Consider the following 18,634-nt stretch of genomic DNA (forward strand, 5'->3'; position numbering starts at 1 on the left):
CCATGACACTATACACCATGACCACTATACACCCTATACACCCTATACACCATGACACTATACACCATGACCCTATACACCCTATACACCCTACCCACACCATGACACTATACACCATGACCCTATACACCATGACCCTATACACCCTGACCCTATACACCCTATACACCCTACACACCATGACACTATACACCATGACACTATACACCATGACCTATACACCATGACCCTATACACCATGACCCTATACACCCTGATCCCCTATACACCCTATACACCTGACACTATACACCATGACACTATACACCATGACACTATACACCATGACCCTATACACCATGACCCTACACACCATACACCCTATACACCATGACCCTACACACAACGACCCTACACACCATGACCCTACACACCCATGACACTTTACACCATGACACTATACACCATGACCCTATACACCATGACCCTATACACCCTATACACCCTACACACCATGACACTATCCACCATGACCCTATACACCCTATACACCATGACACCCTATACACCATGACACTATACACCCTGACCCTATACACCAGACCCTACACATCCTAACCCTATACACCCTACACACCATGACCCTATACACCCTGACCCTACACACCATGACCCTACACACCATGACCCTATACACCCTACACACCCTAACCCTACATACACCATGACCCTACACACCATGACCCTATACACCATGACCCTATATACCCTACACACCATGACCCTATACACCATGACCCTATACACCATGACCCTACACACCATGACCTACACACCCTGACCCTATACACCCTATACACACTGACACTATACACCATGACCCTATACACCCTACACACCATGACCCTATACACCCTACACACCATGACACTATACACCCTACACACCATGACCCTACACACCCTACACACCATGACACTATACACCCTACACACCATGACCCTATACACCATGACCCTATACACCATACACCTGACCCTACACACCAAGACCCTATGTGTGCGTGTGTGTGTGTGTGTTGCTGGAGGAGAGGAGTAATGTAGGAGTTACTGGAGGAGAGGAGTAATCTAGAGAAGTTACTGGAGGAGAGGAGTTACTGGAGGAGAGGAGTAATATAGAGGAGTTACTGGAGGAGAGGAGTAATATAGAGAAGTTACTGTTCCAACTCTGCTGCCTGTGACTAAGAGAGGAGTAATGTAGAGGAGTTACTAGAGGAGAGGAGTTACTGGAGGAGAGGAGTAATATAGAGAAGTTACTGGAGGAGAGGAGTAATGTAGAGGAGTTACTGGAGGAGAGGAGTTACTGGAGCTCACCCATTTTCACCTACCTCATGCCCATACTGTTTTATAGAGGAGTTACTGGAGGAAAGGAGTAATGTAGAGGAGTTACTGGAGGGAAAGGACCTGCCATGAGGAGTTACTGGAGGGAGAGTAAAATCATTTAGAGGAGTTACTGGAGGTTAATAAGGCAAAGTTACTGGAGGAGAGGAGTAATATAGAGGAGTGACTCAGGAGTTACTGCAGGAGAGGAGTAATATAGAGGAGTTGCTGGATCACCATTTTTAGAGGAGTTACTGGAGCTCCAGGACTAATGCCTAGAGGAGTTACTGGAGGAGAGGAGTAATATAGAGGAGTTACTGAGGAGAGGAGTAATATAGAGGAGTTACTAGAGGAGAGGAGTAATGTAGAGGAGTCTACTAGAGGACCTGAGTTACTGGAGGAGAGGAGTAATATAAAGTTATGGAAAAGGAGTAATGTAAGCAGTTACTGGAGGACCCCTAAGGTAGAGGAGTTACACACCATGACCCTAGAGGAGTTACTGGAGGAGAGGAGTAATATAGAGGAGTTACTGGAGGAAAAGTAATGTAGAGGAGTTACTGGAGGAAAGGAGTAATGTAGAGGAGTTACTGGAGGAGAGGAGTAAGGTAAGGAGTTACTGGTGGTGAGTGAGTAATATAGTGGAGTTACTGGAGGAGAGGAGTAATATAGAGGAGTTACTGGAGGAGAGGAGTAATATAGAGGAGTTACTAGAGGAGAGGAGTAATATAGAGGAGTTACTAGAGGAGAGGAGTTACTGGAGGAGAGGAGTAATATAGAGGAGTTACTGGAGGAGAGGAGTAATATAGAGGAGTTACTGGAGGAGAGGAGTAATATAGAGAGTTACTAGAGGAGAGGAGTAATATAGAGGAGTTACTGGAGGAGAGGAGTTACTGGAGGAGAGGAGTAATATAGAGGAGTTACTGGAGGAGAGGAGTAATGTAGAGGAGTTACTGGAGGAGAGGAGTAATATAGAGGAGTTACTGGAGGAGAGGAGTAATGTAGAGGAGTTACTGGAGGAGAGGAGTAATATAGAGGAGTTACTGGAGGAGAGGAGTAATATAGAGGAGTTACTGGAGGAAAGGAGTAATGTAGAGGAGTTACTGGAGGAGAGGAGTAAGGTAGAGAAGAGATATTTACTGTAGTGTGCTGCAGTAGTGTACTGTTTATATAAACGGTAGTGAGACCTCCTGGCCAGCTCTGCTTTAAACAGACAGACAGAAGCTGGAATGGAGGAGTAATGTAGAGGAGTTAGAGATATTTACTGTAGTGTGCTGCAGTAGTGTACTGTTTATATAAACGGTAGTGAGACCTCCTGGCCAGCTCTGCTTTAAACAGACAGACAGAAGCTGGAATGGAGGAGTAATGAGAGGAGTTAGAGATATTTACTGTAGTGTGCTGCAGTAGTGTACTGTTTATATAAACGGTAGTGAGACCTCCTGCCCAGCTCTGCTTTAAACAGACAGAGGAATGGGACTTGTGTTCCAGTCCCTCTCGGCTAAATGGCTTCCCAAGAGGGGACAAATGGAGAGAGGGGTTCAGGCTCGTCTACAAGGTTGGCTCCATTCCTCTTAAATGTCCTCCCTCCTGGAAGTGAAATCAATGGCTCCATCCTCATTGAAATGAGAAGGTGAATATGGTGCAGTTACCAGACATCAGAGGTGGTGGTGAACACTCCATCTTTAAGGGACTCGGGGGACATCCATCGGACCGGCAGCAACCCCTTTCCTCCTTTACGGTAGTAGTCTGTCTCATAGATGTCTCTGGTCATACCGAAATCTACTCACACGCAGGGAAGACGGGGGAATGACTTAACATGCATGTGGAAAAACACTGTTCACATCAATATACGAGGCTAAATTACAAGTCTAATTGATTTGTAATTCTTTAGTAGGAAGTCTGTCTGTTCTTACCACCTATCTTGACGGTGTAGTCGTCTGCCACCATACAGTTCCTGGCGGCCAGGTCTCTGTGGACAAACTTGTTAGCGTTGAGATAAGACATCCCGTCAGCTATCTCCCCAGCCATCTGAATAATCTTCTTCAGAGGAGGGAGGTTGAGACTGTAGGACTGGGATGGCTGTAGGGGAGGAGAGAGGAGAGGAGAGAGAGGAGAGGAGAGAGAGGAGGTTAGAGTCCATCTGAATAATCTCCTTTAGAGGAGGGAGGCTGAGACTGTAGGACTGGAACGGCTGTAGGGGAGGAGAGAGAGGAGAGAGAGGAGGTTAGAGTCCATCTGAATAATCTCCTTTAGAGGAGGGAGGTTGAGACTGTAGGACTGGAACGGCTGTAGGGGAGGAGAGAGGAGGTTAGAGTCCATCTGAATAATCTCCTTTAGAGGAGGGAGGCTGAGACTGTAGGACTGGAACGGCAGTAGGGGAGGAGAGAGGAGAGGAGAGAGAGGAGAGGAGAGAGAGGAGGTTAGAGTCCATGTGGGAGCTGAGGTGGGTACGGTAGAGGACAGAGTAGGAAGGTTCAGGTCGGGAGATCGGATGAGGTATTGAAGGGTTAGGGTGTAGAGTAGGGCTAGGTAACGTAAGGGCCTGTCACGCAATGGCGTCGGAGGGGATGGCTGCCGGTTTACAGGCTCCTAACACATTGTGTGTTTTTTCGCATTGTTTGTAACTTATTTTGAGAATAATGTTGATGCTACCGTCTCGTAAGACCGGAAAGAGCTTCTGGATAGCAGAACAGTAATTACTCACCTCAAACTGGACAAAGATCTTTAATTGAATGAGTCGGACGCAAAGGATATACTGTTTCTCCCAGACCAGGCCCAAATCCCTGTCACTCGCGTGAAGAAAAGATGAAGATACAGGGGATGTAGTTCAGGGGACCTTGTGAGGATTCGTAAGGATGGAGATGTAGTTCAGGGGGCCTTGTGAGGATTCGTAAGGATGGAGATGTAGTTCAGGGGGCCTTGTGAGGATTCGTAAGGATGGAGATACAGGGGATGTAGTTCAGGGGGCCTTGTGAGGATTCGTAAGGATGGAGATACAGGGGATGTAGTTCAGGGGACCTTGTGTGAGGATTGTAAGGGGATGGAGATACGTAAGGATGGAGATGTAGTTCAGGGGCCTTGTGAGGATTCGTAAGGATGGAGATGTAGTTCAGGGGCCTTGTGAGGATGTAGATGGAGATCAGTTCAGGGGGCCTTGTGAGGATTCGTAAGGATGGAGATGTAGTTCAGGGGGCCTTGTGAGGATTCGTAAGGATGGAGATACAGGGGATGTAGTTCAGGGGGCCTTGTGAGGATTCGTAAGGATGGAGATGTAGTTCAGGGGGCCTTGTGAGGATTCGTAAGGATGGAGATGTAGTTCAGGGGGCCTTGTGAGGATTCGTAAGGATGGAGATACAGGGGATGTAGTTCAGGGGCCTTGTGAGGATTCGTAAGGATGGAGATACAGGGGATGTAGTTCAGGGGGCCTTGTGAGGATTCGTAAGGATGGAGATGTAGTTCAGGGGGCCTTGTGAGGATTCGTAAGGATGGAGATACAGGGATGTAGTTCAGGGGCCTTGTGAGGATTCGTAAGGATGGAGATACAGGGGCCTTGGGGATGTAGTTCAGGGGCCTTGTGAGGATTCGTAAGGATGGAGATGTAGTTCAGGGGCCTTGTGAGGATTCGTAAGGATGGAGATACAGGGGATGTAGTTCAGGGGCCTTGTGAGGATTCGTAAGGATGGAGATACAGGGATGTAGTTCAGGGGGCCTTGTGAGGATTCGTAAGGATGGAGATACAGGGATGTAGTTCAGGGGGCCTTGTGAGGATTCGTAAGGATGGAGATACAGGGATGTAGTTCAGGGGCCTTGTGAGGATTCGTAAGGATGGAGATACAGGGGATGTAGTTCAGGGGCCTTGTGAGGATTCGTAAGGATGGAGATACAGGGATGTAGTTCAGGGGCCTTGTGAGGATTCGTAAGGATGGAGATACAGGGGATGTAGTTCAGGGGGCCTTGTGAGGATTCGTAAGGATGGAGATGTAGTTCAGGGGCCTTGTGAGGATTCGTAAGGATGGAGATGTAGTTCAGGGGGATGTGAGGATTCGTAGGAGAGATACAGGGGATGTAGTTCAGGGGCCTTGTGAGGATTCGTAAGGATGGAGATACAGGGATGTAGTTCAGGGGCCTTGTGAGGATTCGTAAGGATGGAGATACAGGGATGTAGTTCAGGGGCCTTGTGAGGAGGATGGAGATGTAGGATGGAGATAGGATGGGATGTAGTTCAGGGGGCCTTGTGAGGATTCGTAAGGATGGGACAGGGGATGTAGTTCAGGGGGCCTTGTGAGGATTCGTAAGGATGGAGATGTAGTTCAGGGGCCTTGTGAGGATTCGTAAGGATGGAGATGTAGTTCAGGGGGCCTTGTGAGGATTCGTAAGGATGGAGATACAGGGATGTAGTTCAGGGGCCTTGTGAGGATTCGTAAGGATGGAGATACAGGGATGTAGTTCAGGGGGCCTTGTAAGGATTCGTAAGGATGGAGATGTAGTTCAGGGGGCCTTGTGAGGATTCGTAAGGATGGAGATACAGGGGATGTAGTTCAGGGGGCCTTGTGAGGATTCGTAAGAGATGGAGATGTAGTTCAGGGGCCTTGTGAGGATTCGTAAGGATGGAGATACAGGGATGTAGTTCAGGGGCCTTGTGAGGATTCGTAAGGATGGAGATACAGGGATGTAGTTCAGGGGCCTTGTGAGGATTCGTAAGGATGGAGATACAGGGGATGTAGTTCAGGGGCCTTGTGAGGATTCGTAAGATGGAGATACAGGGATGTAGTTCAGGGGCCTTGTGAGGATTCGTAAGGATGGAGATACAGGGATGTAGTTCAGGGGCCTTGTGAGGATTCGTAAGGATGGAGATACAGGGATGTAGTTCAGAGGGCCTTGTGAGGATTCGTAAGGATGGAGATACAGGGATGTAGTTCAGGGGGCCTTGTGAGGATTCGTAAGGATGGAGATACAGGGATGTAGTTCAGGGGCCTTGTGAGGATTCGTAAGGATGGAGATACAGGGATGTAGTTCAGGGGCCTTGTGAGGATTCGTAAGGATGGAGATACAGGGATGTAGTTCAGGGGCCTTGTGAGGATTCGTAAGGATGGAGATACAGGGATGTAGTTCAGGGGCCTTGTGAGGATTCGTAAGGATGGAGATGTAGTTCAGGGGCCTTGTGAGGATTCGTAAGGATGGAGATGGAGATGTAGTTCAGGGGGCCTTGTGAGGATTCGTAAGGATACAGGGAGATGTAGTTCAGGGGCCTTGTGAGGATAGATGGAGATGGAGATGTAGTTCAGGGGCCTTGTGAGGATTCGTAAGGATGGAGATACAGGGATGTAGTTCAGGGGCCTTGTGAGGATTCGTAAGGATGGAGATACAGGGGATGTAGTTCAGGGGCCTTGTGAGGATTAAGGATGTAAGGATGGAGATGTAGTTCAGGGGCCTTGTGAGGATTCGTAAGGATGGAGATACAGGGATGTAGTTCAGGGGCCTTGTGAGGATTCGTAAGGATGGAGATACAGGGATGTAGTTCAGGGGGCCTTGTGAGGATTCGTAAGGATGGAGATACAGGGGATGTAGTTCAGGGGGCCTTGTGAGGATTCGTAAGGATGGAGATACAGGGGATGTAGTTCAGGGGCCTTGTGAGGATTCGTAAGGATGGAGATACAGGGATGTAGTTCAGGGGGCCTTGTGAGGATTCGTAAGGATGGAGATGTAGTTCAGGGGGCCTTGTGAGGATTCGTAGGAGAGATGGAGATGTAGTTCAGGGGCCTTGTGAGGATTCGTAAGAGATGGAGATGTAGTTCAGGGGCCCGTAAGGATGGAGATGTAGTTCAGGGGCCTTGTGAGGATTCGTAAGGATGGAGATACAGGGATGTAGTTCAGGGGGCCTTGTGAGGATTCGTAAGGATGGAGATACAGGGATGTAGTTCAGGGGCCTTGTGAGGATTCGTAAGGATGGAGATACAGGGATGTAGTTCAGGGGCCTTGTGAGGATTCGTAAGGATGGAGATACAGGGATGTAGTTCAGGGGGCCTTGTGAGGATTCGTAGGAGAGATGGAGATGTAGTTCAGGGGCCTTGTGAGGATTCGTAAGGATGGAGATGGAGATGTAGTTCAGGGGCCTTGTGAGGATTCGTAAGGATGGAGATACAGGGATGTAGTTCAGGGGCCTTGTGAGGATTCGTAAGGATGGAGATGTAGTTCAGGGGCCTTGTGAGGATTCGTAAGGATGGAGATGTAGTTCAGGGGCCTTGTGAGGATTCGTAGGATGGAGATGGAGATGTAGTTCAGGGGCCTTGTGAGGATTCGTAAGGATGGAGATACAGGGATGTAGTTCAGGGGCCTTGTGAGGATTCGTAAGGATGGAGATACAGGGGATGTAGTTCAGGGGCCTTGTGAGGATTCGTAAGGATGGAGATACAGGGATGTAGTTCAGAGGGCCTTGTGAGGATTCGTAAGGATGGAGATACAGGGGATGTAGTTCAGGGGGCCTTGTGAGGATTCGTAAGGATGGAGATACAGGGATGTAGTTCAGGGGCCTTGTGAGGATTCGTAAGGATGGAGATGTAGTTCAGGGGCCTTGTGAGGATTCGTAAGGATGGAGATGTAGTTCAGGGGCCTTGTGAGGATTCGTAAGGATGGAGATACAGGGGATGTAGTTCAGGGGCCTTGTGAGGATTCGTAAGGATGGAGATGGGGATGTAGTTCAGGGGGCCTTGTGAGGATTCGTAAGGATGGGATACAGATGTAGTTCAGGGGCCTTGTGAGGATTCGTAAGGATGGAGATGTAGTTCAGGGGCCTTGTGAGGATTCGTAAGGATGGAGATGTAGTTCAGGGGCCTTGTGAGGATTCGTAAGGATGGAGATACAGGGATGTAGTTCAGGGGCCTTGTGAGGATTCGTAAGGATGGAGATACAGGGATGTAGTTCAGGGGGCCTTGTGAGGATTCGTAAGGATGGAGATGTAGTTCAGGGGCCTTGTGAGGATTCGTAAGGATGGAGATACAGGGGATGTAGTTCAGGGGGCCTTGTGAGGATTCGTAAGGATGGAGATGTAGTTCAGGGGGCCTTGTGAGGATTCGTAAGGATGGAGATACAGGGATGTAGTTCAGGGGGCCTTGTGAGGATTCGTAAGGATGGAGATACAGGGATGTAGTTCAGGGGCCTTGTAAGGATTCGTAAGGATGGAGATACAGGGGATGTAGTTCAGGGGCCTTGTGAGGATTCGTAAGGATGGAGATACAGGGATGTAGTTCAGGGGCCTTGTGAGGATTCGTAAGGATGGAGATACAGGGATGTAGTTCAGGGGCCTTGTGAGGATTCGTAAGGATGGAGATACAGGGATGTAGTTCAGGGGCCTTGTGAGGATTCGTAAGGATGGAGATACAGGGATGTAGTTCAGGGGCCTTGTGAGGATTCGTAAGGATGGAGATACAGGGATGTAGTTCAGGGGCCTTGTGAGGATTCATAAGGATGGAGATACAGGGATGTAGTTCAGGGGCCTTGTGAGGATTCGTAAGGATGGAGATGTAGTTCAGGGGGCCTTGTGAGGATTCGTAAGGATGGAGATGTAGTTCAGGGGGCCTTGTGAGGATTCGTAAGGATGGAGATGTAGTTCAGGGGGCCTTGTGAGGATTCGTAAGGATGGAGATGTAGTTCAGGGGCCTTGTGAGGATAAGGATGGAGATACAGGGATGTAGTTCAGGGGGCCTTGTGAGGATTCGTAAGGATGGAGATACAGGGATGTAGTTCAGGGGGCCTTGTGAGGATTCGTAAGGATGGAGATGTAGTTCAGGGGCCTTGTGAGGATTCGTAAGGATGGAGATACAGGGATGTAGTTCAGGGGGCCTTGTGAGGATTCGTAAGGATGGAGATACAGGGATGTAGTTCAGGGGCCTTGTGAGGATTCGTAAGGATGGAGATACAGGGGATGTAGTTCAGGGGGCCTTGTGAGGATTCGTAAGGATGGAGATACAGGGATGTAGTTCAGGGGCCTTGTGAGGATTCGTAAGGATGGAGATACAGGGATGTAGTTCAGGGGCCTTGTGAGGATTCGTAAGGATGGAGATGTAGTTCAGGGGCCTTGTGAGGATTCGTAAGGATGGAGATGTAGTTCAGGGGCCTTGTGAGGATTCGTAAGGATGGAGATACAGGGGATGTAGTTCAGGGGCCTTGTGAGGATTCGTAAGGATGGAGATACAGGGATGTAGTTCAGGGGCCTTGTGAGGATTCGTAAGGATGGAGATGTAGTTCAGGGGGCCTTGTGAGGATTCGTAGGATGGAGATGGAGATGTAGTTCAGGGGCCTTGTGAGGATTCGTAAGGATGGAGATGGGGATGTAGTTCAGGGGGCCTTGTGAGGATTCGTAAGGATGGAGATGTAGTTCAGGGGCCTTGTGAGGATTCGTAAGGATGGAGATACAGGGATGTAGTTCAGGGGCCTTGTGAGGATTCGTAAGGATGGAGATACAGGGGATGTAGTTCAGGGGCCTTGTGAGGATTCGTAGGATGGAGATACAGGAGATGTAGTTCAGGGGGCCTTGTGAGGATTCGTAAGGATGGAGATACAGGGATGTAGTTCAGGGGGCCTTGTGAGGATTCGTAAGGATGAGAGATGTAGTTCAGGGGCCTTGTGAGGATTCGTAAGGATGGAGATACAGGGATGTAGTTCAGGGGCCTTGTGAGGATTCATAAGGATGGAGATACAGGGATGTAGTTCAGGGGCCTTGTGAGGATTCGTAAGGATGGAGAGGGATGTAGTTCAGGGGCCTTGTGAGGATTCGTAAGGATGGAGATGTAGTTCAGGGGGCCTTGTGAGGATTCGTAAGGATGGAGATGTAGTTCAGGGGGCCTTGTGAGGATTCGTAAGGATGGAGATGTAGTTCAGGGGCCTTGTGAGGATTCGTAAGGATGGAGATACAGGGGATGTAGTTCAGGGGGCCTTGTGAGGATTCGTAAGGATGGAGATACAGGGGATGTAGTTCAGGGGGCCTTGTGAGGATTCGTAAGGATGGAGATGTAGTTCAGGGGGCCTTGTGAGGATTCGTAAGGATGGAGATACAGGGGATGTAGTTCAGGGGGCCTTGTGAGGATTCGTAAGGATGGAGATACAGGGGATGTAGTTCAGGGGGCCTTGTGAGGATTCGATGGAGGATGGAGATGTAGTTCAGGGGGCCTTGTGAGGATTCGTAAGGATGGAGATGTAGTTCAGGGGGCCTTGTGAGGATTCGTAAGGATGGAGATACAGGGGATGTAGTTCAGGGGCCTTGTGAGGATTCGTAAGGATGGAGATGTAGTTCAGGGGGCCTTGTGAGGATTCGTAAGGATGGAGATACATATAGTTCAGGGGGCCTTGTGAGGATTCGTAAGGATGGAGATACAGGGATGTAGTTCAGGGGCCTTGTGAGGATTCGTAAGGATGGAGATACAGGGATGTAGTTCAGAGGGCCTTGTGAGGATTCGTAAGGATGGAGATACAGGGGATGTAGTTCAGGGGCCTTGTGAGGATTCGTAAGGATGGAGATACAGGGGATGTAGTTCAGAGGGCCTTGTGAGGATTCGTAAGGATGGAGATACAGGGATGTAGTTCAGGGGCCTTGTGAGGATTCGTAAGGATGGAGATACAGGGATGTAGTTCAGGGGCCTTGTGAGGATTCGTAAGGATGGAGATGTAGTTCAGGGGGCCTTGTGAGGATTCGTAAGGATGGAGATGTAGTTCAGGGGGCCTTGTGAGGATTCGTAAGGATGGAGATACAGGGGATGTAGTTCAGGGGCCTTGTGAGGATTCGTAAGGATGGAGATACAGGGGATGTAGTTCAGGGGGCCTTGTGAGGATTCGTAAGGATGGAGATACAGGGATGTAGTTCAGGGGGCCTTGTGAGGATTCGTAAGGATGGAGATACAGGGGATGTAGTTCAGGGGCCTTGTGAGGATTCGTAAGGATGGAGATACAGGGATGTAGTTCAGAGGGCCTTGTGAGGATTCGTAAGGATGGAGATACAGGGATGTAGTTCAGGGGGCCTTGTGAGGATTCGTAAGGATGGAGATACAGGAGATGTAGTTCAGGGGCCTTGTGAGGATTCGTAAGGATGGAGATGTAGTTCAGGGGCCTTGTGAGGATTCGTAGGATGGAGATGTAGTTCAGGGGCCTTGTGAGGATTCGTAAGGATGGAGATACAGGGATGTAGTTCAGGGGGCCTTGTGAGGATTCGTAAGGATGGAGATACAGGGATGTAGTTCAGGGGCCTTGTGAGGATTCGTAAGGATGGAGATACAGGGATGTAGTTCAGGGGCCTTGTGAGGATTCGTAAGGATGGAGATACAGGGATGTAGTTCAGGGGCCTTGTGAGGATTCGTAAGGATGGAGATACAGGGGATGTAGTTCAGGGGCCTTGTGAGGATTCGTAAGGATGGAGATACAGGGGATGTAGTTCAGGGGCCTTGTGAGGATTCGTAAGGATGGAGATACAGGGATGTAGTTCAGGGGCCTTGTGAGGATTCGTAAGGATGGAGATACAGGGATGTAGTTCAGGGGCCTTGTGAGGATTCGTAAGGATGGAGATACAGGGATGTAGTTCAGGGGCCTTGTGAGGATTCGTAAGGATGGAGATGTAGTTCAGGGGCCTTGTGAGGATTCGTAAGGATGGAGAGATGTAGTTCAGGGGCCTTGTGAGGATTCGTAAGGATGGAGATGTAGTTCAGGGGCCTTGTGAGGATTCGTAAGGATGGAGATGTAGTTCAGGGGCCTTGTGAGGATTCGTAAGGATGGAGATACAGGGGATGTAGTTCAGGGGCCTTGTGAGGATTCGTAAGGATGGAGATACAGGGGATGTAGTTCAGGGGGCCTTGTGAGGATTCGTAGGAGGATGGAGATGTAGTTCAGGGGCCTTGTGAGGATTCGTAAGGATGGAGATACAGGGGATGTAGTTCAGGGGGCCTTGTGAGGATTCGTAAGGATGGAGATACAGGGATGTAGTTCAGGGGGCCTTGTGAGGATTCGTAAGGATGGAGATACAGGGGATGTAGTTCAGAGGGCCTTGTGAGGATTCGTAAGGATGGAGATACAGGGATGTAGTTCAGGGGGCCTTGTGAGGATTCGTAAGGATGGAGATACAGGGATGTAGTTCAGGGGCCTTGTGAGGATTCGTAAGGATGGAGATGTAGTTCAGGGGCCTTGTGAGGATTCGTAAGGATGGAGATGTAGTTCAGGGGCCTTGTGAGGATTCGTAAGGATGGAGATACAGGGGATGTAGTTCAGGGGCCTTGTGAGGATTCGTAAGGATGGAGATACAGGGGATGTAGTTCAGGGGGCCTTGTGAGGATTCGTAAGGATGGAGATGTAGTTCAGGGGCCTTGTGAGGATTCGTAAGGATGGAGATACAGGGGATGTAGTTCAGGGGGCCTTGTGAGGATTCGTAAGGATGGAGATGTAGTTCAGGGGGCCTTGTGAGGATTCGTAAGGATGGAGATACAGGGGATGTAGTTCAGGGGGCCTTGTGAGGATTCGTAAGGATGGAGATACAGGGATGTAGTTCAGGGGCCTTGTGAGGATTCGTAAGGATGGAGATACAGGGATGTAGTTCAGGGGCCTTGTGAGGATTCGTAAGGATGGAGATGTAGTTCAGGGGCCTTGTGAGGATTGTAAGATGGAGATACAGGGGATGTAGTTCAGGGGGCCTTGTGAGGATTCGTAGGAGGATGGAGATGTAGTTCAGGGGCCTTGTGAGGATTCGTAAGGATGGAGATACAGGGGATGTAGTTCAGGGGCCTTGTGAGGATTCGTAAGGATGGAGATACAGGGATGTAGTTCAGGGGCCTTGTGAGGATTCGTAAGGATGGAGATGTAGTTCATGAGGACGTAAGGATGGAGATGTAGTTCAGGGGCCTTGTGAGGATTCGTAAGGATGGAGATGTAGTTCAGGGGCCTTGTGAGGATTCGTAAGGATGGAGATGTAGTTCAGGGGGCCTTGTGAGGATTCGTAAGGATGGAGATACAGGGATGTAGTTCAGGGGCCTTGTGAGGATTCGTAAGGATGGAGATACAGGGATGTAGTTCAGGGGGACTTGTGAGGATTGTAAGATGGAGATGTAGTTCAGGGGGCCTTGTGAGGATTCGTAAGGATGGAGATACAGGGATGTAGTTCAGGGGCCTTGTGAGGATTCGTAAGGATGGAGATACAGGGATGTAGTTCAGGGGGCCTTGTGAGGATTCGTAAGGATGGAGATGTAGTTCAGGGGCCTTGTGAGGATTCGTAAGGATGGAGATGTAGTTCAGGGGCCTTGTGAGGATTCGTAAGGATGGAGATACAGGGATGTAGTTCAGGGGCCTTGTGAGGATTCGTAAGGATGGAGATGTAGTTCAGGGGCCTTGTGAGGATTCGTAAGGATGGAGATGTAGTTCAGGGGCCTTGTGAGGATTCGTAAGGATGGAGATACAGGGGATGTAGTTCAGGGGCCTTGTGAGGATTCGTAAGGATGGAGATACAGGGGATGTAGTTCAGGGGCCTTGTGAGGATTCGTAAGGATGGAGATACAGGGGATGTAGTTCAGGGGGCCTTGTGAGGATTCGTAAGGATGGAGATACAGGGGATGTAGTTCAGAGGGCCTTGTGAGGATTCGTAAGGATGGAGATACAGGGGATGTAGTTCAGGGGGCCTTGTGAGGATTCGTAAGGATGGAGATACAGGGGATGTAGTTCAGAGGGCCTTGTGAGGATTCGTAAGGATGGAGATACAGGGGATGTAGTTCAGGGGGCCTTGTGAGGATTCGTAAGGATGGAGATACAGGGGATGTAGTTCAGGGGGCCTTGTGAGGATTCGTAAGGATGGAGATACAGGGGATGTAGTTCAGGGGGCCTTGTGAGGATTCGTAAGGATGGAGATGTAGTTCAGGGGGCCTTGTGAGGATTCGTAAGGATGGAGATACAGGGGATGTAGTTCAGGGGGCCTTGTGAGGATTCGTAAGGATGGAGATACAGGGGATGTAGTTCAGGGGCCTTGTGAGGATTCGTAAGGATGGAGATACAGGGATGTAGTTCAGGGGCCTTGTGAGGATTCGTAAGGATGGAGATACAGGGATGTAGTTCAGGGGCCTTGTGAGGATTCGTAAGGATGGAGATACAGGGGATGTAGTTCAGAGGGCCTTGTGAGGATTCGTAAGGATGGAGATACAGGGGATGTAGTTCAGGGGGCCTTGTGAGGATTCGTAAGGATGGAGATACAGGAGATGTAGTTCAGGGGGCCTTGTGAGGATTCGTAAGGATGGAGATGTAGTTCAGGGGGCCTTGTGAGGATTCGTAAGGATGGAGATGTAGTTCAGGGGGCCTTGTGAGGATTCGTAAGGATGGAGATACAGGGGATGTAGTTCAGGGGGCCTTGTGAGGATTCGTAAGGATGGAGATGCAGGGGATGTAGTTCAGGGGGCCTTGTGAGGATTCGTAAGGATGGAGATACAGGGGATGTAGTTCAGGGGGCCTTGTGAGGATTCGTAAGGATGGAGATACAGGGGATGTAGTTCAGGGGGCCTTGTGAGGATTCGTAAGGATGGAGATGTAGTTCAGGGGGCCTTGTGAGGATTCGTAAGGATGGAGATACAGGAGATGTAGTTCAGGGGGCCTTGTGAGGATTCGTAAGGATGGAGATACAGGGGATGTAGTTCAGAGGGCCTTGTGAGGATTCGTAAGGATGGAGATACAGGGGATGTAGTTCAGAGGGCTTTGTGAGGATTCGTAAGGATGGAGATACAGGGATGTAGTTCAGGGGCCTTGTGAGGATTCGTAAGGATGGAGATACAGGGGATGTAGTTCAGGGGGCCTTGTGAGGATTCGTAAGGATGGAGATACAGGGGATGTAGTTCAGGGGGCCTTGTGAGGATTCGTAAGGATGGAGATACAGGAGATGTAGTTCAGAGGGCCTTGTGAGGATTCGTAAGGATGGATATACAGGGGATGTAGTTCAGGGGGCCTTGTGAGGATTCGTAAGGATGGAGATGTAGTTCAGGGGGCCTTGTGAGGATTCGTAAGGATGGAGATACAGGGGATGTAGTTCAGGGGGCCTTGTGAGGATTCGTAAGGATGGAGATACAGGGGATGTAGTTCAGGGGGCCTTGTGAGGATTCGTAAGGATGGAGATACAGGGGATGTAGTTCAGGGGGCCTTGTGAGGATTCGTAAGGATGGAGATACAGGGGATGTAGTTCAGGGGGCCTTGTGAGGATTCGTAAGGATGGAGATACAGGGGATGTAGTTCAGGGGCCTTGTGAGGATTCGTAAGGATGGAGATGTAGTTCAGGGGACCTTGTGAGGATTCGTAAGGATGGAGATGTAGTTCAGGGGGCCTTGTGAGGATTCGTAAGGATGGAGATGTAGTTCAGGGGGCCTTGTGAGGATTCGTAAGGATGGAGATGTAGTTCAGGGGGCCTTGTGAGGATTCGTAAGGATGGAGATGTAGTTCAGGGGGCCTTGTGAGGATTCGTAAGGATGGAGATACAGGGGATGTAGTTCAGGGGGCCTTGTGAGGATTCGTAAGGATGGAGATACAGGGGTGTAGTTCAGGGGGCCTTGTGGGGATTCGTAAGGATGGAGATACAGGGATGTAGTTCAGGGGGCCTTGTGAGGATTCGTAAGGATGGATATACAGGGATGTAGTTCAGGGGCCTTGTGAGGATTCGTAAGGATGGAGATGTAGTTCAGGGGCCTTGTGAGGATTCGTAAGGATGGAGATACAGGGATGTAGTTCAGGGGCCTTGTGAGGATTCGTAAGGATGGAGATGCAGGGATGTAGTTCAGGGGGCCTTGTGAGGATTCGTAAGGATGGAGATACAGGGATGTAGTTCAGGGGCCTTGTGAGGATTCGTAAGGATGGAGATACAGGGGATGTAGTTCAGGGGCCTTGTGAGGATTCGTAAGGATGGAGATGTAGTTCAGGGGCCTTGTGAGGATTCGTAAGGATGGAGATACAGGAGATGTAGTTCAGGGGGCCTTGTGAGGATTCGTAAGGATGGAGATACAGGGGATGTAGTTCAGAGGGCCTTGTGAGGATTCGTAAGGATGGAGATACAGGGGATGTAGTTCAGAGGGCTTTGTGAGGATTCGTAAGGATGGAGATACAGGGGATGTAGTTCAGGGGCCTTGTGAGGATTGGAGATACAGATGTAAGGATGGAGATACAGGAGATGTAGTTCAGAGGGCCTTGTGAGGATTCGTAAGGATGGATATACAGGGATGTAGTTCAGGGGCCTTGTGAGGATTCGTAAGGATGGAGATGTAGTTCAGGGGGCCTTGTGAGGATTCGTAAGGATGGAGATACAGGGGATGTAGTTCAGGGGGCCTTGTGAGGATTCGTAAGGATGGAGATACAGGGATGTAGTTCAGGGGGCCTTGTGAGGATTCGTAAGGATGGAGATACAGGGATGTAGTTCAGGGGGCCTTGTGAGGATTCGTAAGGATGGAGATACAGGGGATGTAGTTCAGGGGGCCTTGTGAGGATTCGTAAGGATGGAGATACAGGGATGTAGTTCAGGGGCATTGTGAGGATTCGTAAGGATGGAGATGTAGTTCAGGGACCTTGTGAGGATTCGTAAGGATAGAGATGTAGTTCAGGGGCCTTGTGAGGATTCGTAAGGATGGAGATGTAGTTCAGGGACCTTGTGAGGATTCGTAAGGATGGAGATGTAGTTCAGGGGCCTTGTGAGGATTTGTAAGGATGGAGATGTAGTTCAGGGGGCCTTGTGAGGATTCGTAAGGATGGAGATACAGGGATGTAGTTCAGGGGCCTTGTGAGGATTCGTAAGGATGGAGATACAGGGGTGTAGTTCAGGGGCCTTGTGGGGATTCGTAAGGATGGAGATACAGGGATGTAGTTCAGGGGCCTTGTGAGGATTCGTAAGGATGGATATACAGGGATGTAGTTCAGGGGGCCTTGTGAGGATTCGTAAGGATGGGAGATGTAGTTCAGGGGCCTTGTGAGGATTCGTAAGGATGGAGATACAGGGATGTAGTTCAGGGGCCTTGTGAGGATTCGTAAGGATGGAGATACAGGGATGTAGTTCAGGGGCCTTGTGAGGATTCGTAAGGATGGAGATACAGGGATGTAGTTCAGGGGCCTTGTGAGGATTCGTAAGGATGGAGATGTAGTTCAGGGACCTTGTGAGGATTCGTAAGGATGGAGATGTAGTTCAGGGGCCTTGTGAGGATTCGTAAGGATGGAGATGTAGTTCAGGGACCTTGTGAGGATTCGTAAGGATGGAGATGTAGTTCAGGGGCCTTGTGAGGATTCGTAAGGATGGAGATGTAGTTCAGGGGCCTTGTGAGGATTCGTAAGGATGGAGATACAGGGGATGTAGTTCAGGGGGCCTTGTGAGGATTCGTAAGGATGGAGATACAGGGGGTGTAGTTCAGGGGGCCTTGTGGGGATTCGTAAGGATGGAGATACAGGGGATGTAGTTCAGGGGGCCTTGTGAGGATTCGTAAGGATGGAGATACAGGGGATGTAGTTCAGGGGGCCTTGTGAGGATTCGTAAGGATGGAGATGTAGTTCAGGGGACCTTGTGAGGATTCGTAAGGATGGAGATACAGGGGATGCTGTTTCTGACCGTTTGAGCAGACACATGCACATTTGTGGCACATTAGCACCTCCATGCTCTGGACACTACGCTGACAGACACAGCAAACCTTCTTGCCACAGCTCGCATTGATGTGCCATCCTGGATGAGCTGCACTACCTGAGCCACTTGCGTGGGTTGTAGACTCCGTCTCATGCTACCACTAGAGTGAAAGCCCCACCAGCATTCAAAAGTGACCAAAACATCAGCCAGGAAGCATAGGAACTGAGAAGTGGTCTGTGGTTACCACCTGCAGAACCACTCCTTTATTGGGGGTGTCTTGCTAAATGCCTATAATTTCCACCTGTTGTCTATTCCATTTGCACAACAGCATGTGACATTTATTGTCAATCAGTGTTGCTTCCTAAGTGGACAGTTTGATTTCACAGAAGTGTGATTGACTTGGAGTTACATTGTGTTGTTTAAGTGTTCCCTTTATTTTTGGAGCAGTGTGTCAAAACAAAGCGTTATAAACAGTGTGTGCAAATGTACAGGTGCAGTGATCCGTGAGCTGCCAATGACTGGAACGAATTGCAAAAATCACTGAAGCTGGAGACTCATATCTCCCTCACTAACGTTAAGCACCAGCTGTCAGATCAGCTCACGGATCACTGCACCTGTACATAGCCCATCTGTAAATAGCCCATCCAACTACCTCATCCCCATACTGTATTTATTTATTTATCTTGCT

General features: G+C 49.5%; 1 pseudogene across 1 annotated transcript in view; it reads right to left on the reverse strand.

The window, feature by feature from the left end:
* LOC127922149 (insulin-like growth factor 1 receptor) overlaps positions 1–18,634 on the reverse strand; it is a 96,192-nt pseudogene that overhangs the window by 13,943 nt on the left and 63,615 nt on the right. The window contains exons 16-17 of the transcript XR_008110487.1: positions 3,269–3,434; positions 3,005–3,134 (exon numbers count right to left, since the gene is read on the reverse strand). The product of XR_008110487.1 is annotated as an insulin-like growth factor 1 receptor (transcript). The remainder of the gene's footprint in view (positions 1–3,004; positions 3,135–3,268; positions 3,435–18,634) is intronic.

This window comes from Oncorhynchus keta, unplaced genomic scaffold (assembly GCF_023373465.1).
Source record: "Oncorhynchus keta strain PuntledgeMale-10-30-2019 unplaced genomic scaffold, Oket_V2 Un_contig_24721_pilon_pilon, whole genome shotgun sequence".
Lineage (NCBI taxonomy): Eukaryota > Metazoa > Chordata > Actinopteri > Salmoniformes > Salmonidae > Oncorhynchus > Oncorhynchus keta.